Source organism: Botryllus schlosseri, chromosome 5, assembly GCF_051294905.1.
Source record: "Botryllus schlosseri isolate E-star chromosome 5, Bs_hap1, whole genome shotgun sequence".
Classification (NCBI taxonomy): Eukaryota; Metazoa; Chordata; class Ascidiacea; order Stolidobranchia; family Styelidae; genus Botryllus; species Botryllus schlosseri.
Genome location: NC_137240.1, coordinates 21,629,934 through 21,638,167, shown reverse-complemented (window position 1 = coordinate 21,638,167; position 8,234 = coordinate 21,629,934). Strand labels below are relative to the sequence as shown.

The 8,234-nt window shown below is 39.2% G+C and overlaps 1 long non-coding RNA gene and 1 pseudogene across 1 annotated transcript; both read left to right on the top strand.

The window, feature by feature from the left end:
• The first annotated feature begins 1,595 nt into the window (after positions 1-1,595).
• On the top strand, positions 1,596-3,397 carry LOC145439378 (uncharacterized; annotated as a pseudogene).
• Positions 3,398-3,660: 263 nt separating this feature from the next.
• Positions 3,661-7,676, top strand: LOC145439377 (uncharacterized). The gene is made up of 4 exons (XR_013915181.1): positions 3,661-3,935; positions 5,198-5,294; positions 5,367-5,477; positions 6,204-7,676. It is a non-coding gene; the product is annotated as an uncharacterized LOC145439377 (long non-coding RNA).
• The last annotated feature ends 558 nt before the right edge of the window (positions 7,677-8,234 follow it).

Below are 8,234 nucleotides of genomic sequence, written 5' to 3'. Positions count from 1 at the left end.
GGATATTATATTATCATCCATGACACGGGGCTCTAATTGGTACGAAATCTGGCCAGTTGATGAGATCTCCAGCTACGAATTATAAGATATGATGAAGATTGGTATCGTAACTCGCTTTCGGTAACTAGAGGCGAAGATCCCGTCACATACGACGCTGGATCTGCATAATGTAACTGGGTCATGTCTATGAGTTGAGTGCACTGTATACTATATGCAGTCTTTAATATGAACAAGTGCGTTGTGATGTAACATGGTACGCGGGTGTTGTCATAACTGGATTCCGGTATCCGAGGCACAGAACAAGTTGTGGTCAGCGGATTCATTTTTATTAAAGTGTGTATCGTATCCGTGCTAATCCTTGTCTTAAGCATTCGTTACCAGTGACCAGTGAACTTCGAGAGCAAGTTCTCTACAACATTTTATATCCGAGTGGAACATTTCATACACGAGAATGTTGCAAAATGCTCAACAATGGATTTGTCCAAAGCCCATGGTTCCGAACAATCGGAGCGGAGAAACACAATGGCCATAATAGTGTCCGATTAAGTCAAGCGAGTGTTCGGAACAATGCCTACTTTCATACTTTGACGGCTAGTTCGGGGTTGTTCTTTCGCCCTGACCAGATTTCAATTTTTATTTTCAGAGTCAGTGATACACTAGCTTTCGCTGGTAGCAGTTTCAATAAATTTGAGCTCTCGAGTCGACAGTTATACGATTAGCAATTATGCTGATATAGGCTGCCAGCTTATCAGTGTAGGCCTGACAGTTGCACAGTGCACATCTATCTGTAGGCTAATAATCTATCGTCAGATGTCAGGTATCGATCTCGTTCTCCATAATGCCGAGAAGCCATGCATTTCTCAACTAGTATCTGAAAGGGAACACGAAAAGCTATACTGCTTTGCAATATATATTCATGATATGTTCTCATTTTGGCTGAAACTTAAAATTTATTGGTAATATTCTTTAACCAGTCGGCTTTGCACAGTTGATGTTGAGCACCAGTAATCTATAGTATTATTGGATGTGTCGTCAGAAATGTTGAATGGTTGATATTGGGGTTCCTTCGAGGCTGGCAGATTAGCGTAAGTGTTCCGTGGCTTAGTGAAGGAGCTGCAAGCCCTCCCCGGTTTTAGTGTGTACTGTAGCTAGCTACAAGGCTTTTGCTTTAGTGGTTTGATTTTCTATTCCGTTCGAATTGAAACTTCAATATTTCACACCAACGTTTACAGAACTCAAACTATTAGCATTGTACCAACGACATGAGTAAGAAAGGCGAGAAATCTTCAGTTGTCAGTTATTTTGAAAGAGTGGATGGAGATGGTTATATATGCCAGATTCTGAAAAACGAAGAGATATGTGCAGCGAAATTAGGATTAAAAATGTTCAATTTGAGACGTCACATAGAACGGTATCACCCAGATATTTTCAAAACTATCCTTGCAGAGCAACCAAAGAAGAAAGAAGATATTCAAGATAGCGGTACAAATAAACAACGAAGGCTTTCAAAATACTTTGAAAGTGAAAAAATCAATGTGTCGATGACGAAAGAAAAATTCAAACGTCATCTCATTCAATTGGTTGTGGATAACGGCGTAGCTCTTACACTTTTCTCTTCATCAGCATTCGCAGGTTTGCGTGGAGAAATGGCTGAGAAACTTGGTGTTTCACTAGCAAGTGTAAGAACTATGATTATATGTGAAGCCGAGAAGCAGAAGAGCAAATTGAAAGAAGATTTACGAGATAAATTTTTGTTTTTGAAATTGGATGCATGCACAAGACACAGAATCAACTATTTTGCCGTAAATGCTCAGTTTGTTAACTCTAGAAACGAAGTCAGTATCTCTACGTTAGCAGTAAAAGACACAGACAACCAACACTCCAGCGATTTTATCAAAAGGGTGGTTGAAGATGTTCTCAATGACTTTGATATATCCAAGAAACAGGTACTGGCAGTAGTAACAGACAATGCTTCCAACATGACTCTAGCAGTTGAGAAATTGTCTGAAGACTGTGTCGTTGATGAAAATGAAGATTACGCTGAAGTAGAGGGGATCCCAACTTTAGATGAGATTACTACGATGGCTTTTGCATACCAGTCCGAGTTTCAATACATGTCGCATATGCGGTGTGCAGCTCATACACTGCAACTCGCAATCCGCGATGGCTTGAAAATGAGACAGGTAGATTCACTGCTCGGCAAAATTCGTCAGGTTGTGGTAGCTGCAAGATCTCCAAAGATTGATGCAAGAGAAAAACCAATAAAGGGGCTATTATTGACCAAGCTACAAGGTGGGGTAGCACATATCTTATGCTTGAACGCCTTCTTCAACTAAAACCTGTCTTGGTAGACATTGCACACCCAAATGTATCACTGTCTGATGCTCAATGGAATGAAGTAAAAATACTGGAAGAGTTGCTACGCCATCCTTTCCTTACTACAAAAAAACTACAGGCTTCCGATTTGACACCAGGGTTATTTTTCAAAGAATGGAAAAAGTTGCTCTTTCAGTTTTCGCAAATTGGTGGCAAATTGGCTGATGCAATACGAACATCCATGGAGCGTCGTGAGATGGCGCTTCTCGCCAATGATGTCCTGCTTGCAGCAAGATATGTTGACCCGATGTACAGGATAATGTTGAACGATGAGCAATATTCAAAAGGAAAAGCTACTTTACTCGAAATTGCTCTATCAATAAAGGATCATGAAGGAAGGATATTAGATGAAAATATGACACAAGCTGGAAATCTAACCAACTGTGGAGACTCAGCAAACGCGTCACCCACCTCAGAAGATGAAGATTTTGAAAAAATTCTTGATCGCCAGGCAAAACGTCGCAAAACCGAAGCAGATGCTTCAGATGGAAGTTCGCTTCAACGTTACAGAATGGATTTTACCAATGCTTTATCCACTATGGAAAATATTGACATGTCTTCCAAAGTCAGTGTCATGGATGCCATTTCCATGTACCCAGACATACTGTAAAAAGTAGCATACTCTGTTACGGCTTTGCCGCCGACACAAGTGAGTGTGGAGAGACTTTTCTCCGCATTGCGCATCATTCGATCCGATTTGAGATGCTCAATGAAAGAAGACTTGATAGAGGCGATACTATTTCTTCGTACGAATGGTTTCTAAACTTTTTGTGCTGAAATAAAAGTTTTTGGTTCGTTGATTGTGGTGTTTTGTTTGGAATTACTTTGAAACACTAAGTATTCAAAATTGAACGTTTATACAAAATACATAAGTTTTTGACATTATGTTACCGGAGCCGGAGCTGGAGCCGGAGCAGTGGTGTCAATGCTGCTCCGGAGCCGGAGCCGGAGCTTAGTTATGATAAAATAGAGCGCCGGAGCCGGAGCAGTTGAAATTTTTGCCTGCTCCAAAGCCCTGATGACCACATTTCACATTCAAATGAATAACAGTATCAGTGGGAGATCTCGTGCCGCTGTGCAGTCGATTCTCGCGAATTGGCAGCACGCAACACTTGAAATGGAGGGGTTTCGTTTCTACCCCCCTAATAAGAACAAAATTTGAGCAAAATGGCGGTACCGGTAATCTAATCCTCAACCTAATTAAGGGGAAGTGTTTATGCTCTTATTATAATTCTAATCCAATTTCCTCTGAGAATAAAAGTTGGGAAAATTGTGTAGCTATACACTCTAAATACGAGACAACAGTATCGCCTTTTTTCCCGTTGGCGGCAACGCCGTATCGCGTAAACAACATCAGGTTCGAGAGAAATTTGGTGTCTGCTCTTTCTTCGCGTCTATTTCTCTATTTTCTCACAACGCGGACATCGTTACGGCGAAAGTTGAAAGTCCGCTGCTGATTCTATTGCAATACGACATAACGACAGTCACAGAGAGCGCAGATTTGAAGAGATGCTCGGTGAATAGTGGAATTGTATCGCAGCTTATCGACAATTTTAAAGGTAAATGTTAAATTGTATGCCACCTTGGTTTGTTTGTTCTTTATTTGTACAAGATTCACTTACCATAATCAAGGCTTTAATGTCCTACTGTTACGGAAAATTACGTAATTGGCCAGCTATTGCATCATTCACTTACTTCATTATGAAACGCGAGAGGGCGGAGGTTGGTTCAAGGTTATTGGTGTCCTTTTCGGGTAAGGTAAACCAACACCCACAAGTTATCGTATGACCACTACCTTTCAGTGTTCCCCGTGGGAATGTTGTGCATGAAGTGTGGATTAGCAGAAACTTGACATGAAAATCCTTGGAATAATTGCTTGATTCTGTCAGCAGTGATGATTTTATTCAAGTGCAGAGCAGCAGCTCTCCGTGGTAAATGTTGAAATCCACATGAATCTGTTCGAGTTGAGGTACCTTTTCATATTGCACAGTATAATTATCAGTTTATCTTCTCCGGGATTAAATGTCACCATCTACTGTAGTCTTCAGTTTGTCATTTCAAAGTTGTATTCTATTAATGTGGAGATTACTACTTCATAATTTAGTATGTTGTTAGAATAATATTTCGTTAACAATGCACTGTTGGCTCTACCAATTTTGATAGACTAGAGCCCAGATCAGCTAGGGAAAACATTTGCTTAAACGACACAAGAATCATGATATTCAACTTCATGCCTGCACGCTTCGTCATTCTAGAGTTGCAAATCATAATCGGTTTAGAAATTGATGTAAAATGGAGGGTCGTTTTTGTGGTTAGGTCTGCCTGTAAAAACTGAGAAGTGCTTGCATGTCCACCACTAATTGGTGTTTCCCATGGTCATGTAGTGTACAAAGGACAACAGGGAATCCTTATGATTGTTGCTTTATGCCACCACTTTGTCAGCAGTGATAATTTCATTCATGTGCTCTGTTAGCTCGCCCTGGTGAATGTTGAAATACACTTGCATTTTCTTGCCTTGTGATATCTTCCTACACTGCTGACTCAAAATATTCAATGCATCTTGTGTGGGTTGAATGCTGCTACCAACTGTAATGTTGCGTGGTGACCGGTATATGCTATGCAGAATTGCATTTTTCCCAATCTTATTTACCTTGATATTGTCAGAACGGCTGCAGCCATAGATACAAACTGCAAAATCTACACACTTACAGACAGAACTTGTCATGGGTTTTTGAACAAGTCTAAATGTCAATAATGCCCTCGCCTAATGTTATCAGCCACCTGTACTATTGTTTCGTGACGGTTTTACTTTTCGTATCAGGATAGAGAAGATTCCAAGACTATTGTCACAACCACAACTGATGATTTGAAAAAGAATTATTAACGAAGGATACATAGATTGGACAGTGGCATTTCAGGTACGTTAGGACTACGAACACATCAGGCTTAATCATTAGTAATAACTGTTTTATTCAATTGTATCAATCCAGTGATAGTGACAGCAGGATTGACGAAGCTACTGAAATTGCAGTCATTACTTTTGAAAGCCTGAATAAACCGCCAATAAAAGACGGGATTATCTGCTTTGCAAGTCAAAACAGGTACACACAACTGCGAATTCAATGAATATATATGATTGCCCAAATCATGGAATAACACTATGAACTATGGCAACCAAGCAGGAAAGATAGACCTATTAACGGGTGTATGTCATGAATGTCCTTACCTTGTAATTAGGGCAATTTTTGTTTCACTGAAATCTTGAATTTCAACAAAATTTGCAGAACAAAGTTGCATTCATGCATGTATAACCCAGCAGCTCACATATTTATTACTGCGCCCCTAAAATCTGGTTGCTACAGTTTCATTAGGCTGAAATTCAATGTATAAAATATTCTTACAGTAAAAATGAGAAGCTACCCACACAAAAATCTCATGCTGGAGATCTCTGCCTTAGTCTGTCATTTCAACTTGCGTCAACGTTATCGCTTCTTAGAAAGGAGCGAATGTACTTTTATAAACACACAGTTCGAACTAACTGAGCTATCTCAAGAAAACATTACTGTTTGTGGTGGTTTGACCAAAATCCAATTGATACTTTCACTTCTAATTTGGTTGGGCACTGTCGTGCTTTATTGGGGTTGTTGAACGTCCAGCTGGCAGGTCAACTGTTGCATCATAGATAACATTGAGGTGCAGCTAATACCGTTACATACCTCTTGGTTATGGAAATCAAAGAGGATAGGATGGGAAGCTGCTGGCAGCTGTTGAAAAAATGTTGCAAAGACTTGTCATACCAATCACTTATAAAAATATGTCTGTTTCAGGCTCACAAGATACCATAAGTAAGAAGAATGATCCACCGCATCTGGTCGGCGCCAGGCATCAAAATGGAATCAAAGGCTGGATTATTGGACATTCGTTCGTTCATTTACAATGTTTCATCGTAAACTATGACCATTTTATCCTGTTAAAAGTAGACATGAACAACTAGACAACATGATAATTCTATTTTTTGGTATATTTTCCTGAAAATTCTACAAAAGAACTACATAGCGTCTATCGAGCTGAGCTTGTACAGATATTTGCCGTTTTCATGTGTTCGAGCATGAACTCTGACGTGATAGGAACTGAACTTCATCGAATTTCCAAGTTTTCACAAATTCAGTAATTGTAAGTTAATTTTTAAAACATTGTAGTTCTAATTCTAGTTAATTTTGAAAACTAACCTTGTAGCTGTAATTCTAATTTGAGTTGAAAAAATCTAATCTTGTTAAAATTCTAATCTAATTTAGATGAGGTGAATTTTTCTTGCTGGCCACATCTGGTTGAAAGTTACGTTAAGGTATTTGAACTGTCAAGTAACTATGCCAAAAATATTGATTTATACTATTGCAGTGGTCCTGTTTTACTGTGCATTACTTCGTTGCCTTGCATTTAATCATTGACTTGACTTGATGGTTACACTGTAAACTATATAAATATCTTGCGCTTATAAGTTCGGAGATGTGCGTCTTGAGTAAGTAATAATTTTTCAGTACTGCCGTGGCCCTGTTTCATTGTGCATCATATTGTTGACTTCCATTTTATTATAATCAATGGTTACATTGCAAGCCTTAATTATTTCATGCTGTGCGTAAATTGCGCAATAGTGCCATGCCAGAATTCCTGATTTATTGTGCATTGTTCGCTTTTATTATCAATTTTTTCATGCTTCGTCTTATCACTGATTTTCACATGATAGTCTGATATTGTATTTGATTTTGAATACGATGGTTTCATTATCACATGAAAGATTTTTCAATGCTGCATGCAAGCGGTGGGGTCTGAGTCGACAACGCCAGATCAGCTAGTAATCGCTCTTACGACTGACAATCCCCTGCTGCACATGTACATTTGGTGGTACCACTTTGATCTTATTCTATTAAGTGCCACTTCTAATTCATCAAATATATGTTTTTATCACCACAACAACCAATTCGCAGCACCTTGCTAATTTTCTCTGATATGCGTGTGGTGGTCTCACACTCACCACAAATACTATAATTTGACTCAGACAGCCGTATATATTGATTTGTGGTTTGTAGCTTTAGTAGTAAGTGGGCTTTATATACTGCAGTATTCAAATGGATTTAATATGTGCACTATGCAGTAATGGTTGACATTGCTCTATACGCTTAGCATACAAAGTAGCTGGGTAGCGCTGGCGGAATCTTCGAGGCTAGCAATAATGGTCCGAATGCCAGAGAAATATTCTGGATTTTTCAGCTCAATAGGGTGTAAATAGGATTTCACCTTTAGGGTGATTTTTGTATATCCACCTTCAAAATCGGCAGTTTTTACATGGTGCCTAGGAAACGTCTATATGAGACAACACCACATGCCACAACACAAAACCACAACATCAACGGCTATTCAGGTGTTCTTTTTTTTTACGTGCAACGCGTTCTCTTTGGCGTTGTCACCAACGGAAAAATATTTAGAGTGTAATTCTAATGCTAATCAACTGGAGTAGTATTCCGCATTGGCGGCATTGACAAAATAGATACACCAAGAACCAGTGCAACATAGCAGGGTTCCACACTACCCATTATCTCAGCCCACCAATGAATATTACAGCAAGCCCCTAAATTTGAGATTGTGTGAAACAATTTTGAGACGGCTTGACATATTCACATGTTCAACTTACGATGATTTGGTATAGACTCAGTTTACTCAGAGCTCTTTTCTTTTCCTTTCTGGCTTTCGAAGAGAATTCGCTCCAAACTCAATCAGTTGCAACTCTTCGGTACAATTTTCCATATGAATGCGACAACAACGGGAGTCATTGGTTTCGCCTGGAAAAATATGACAAGTTT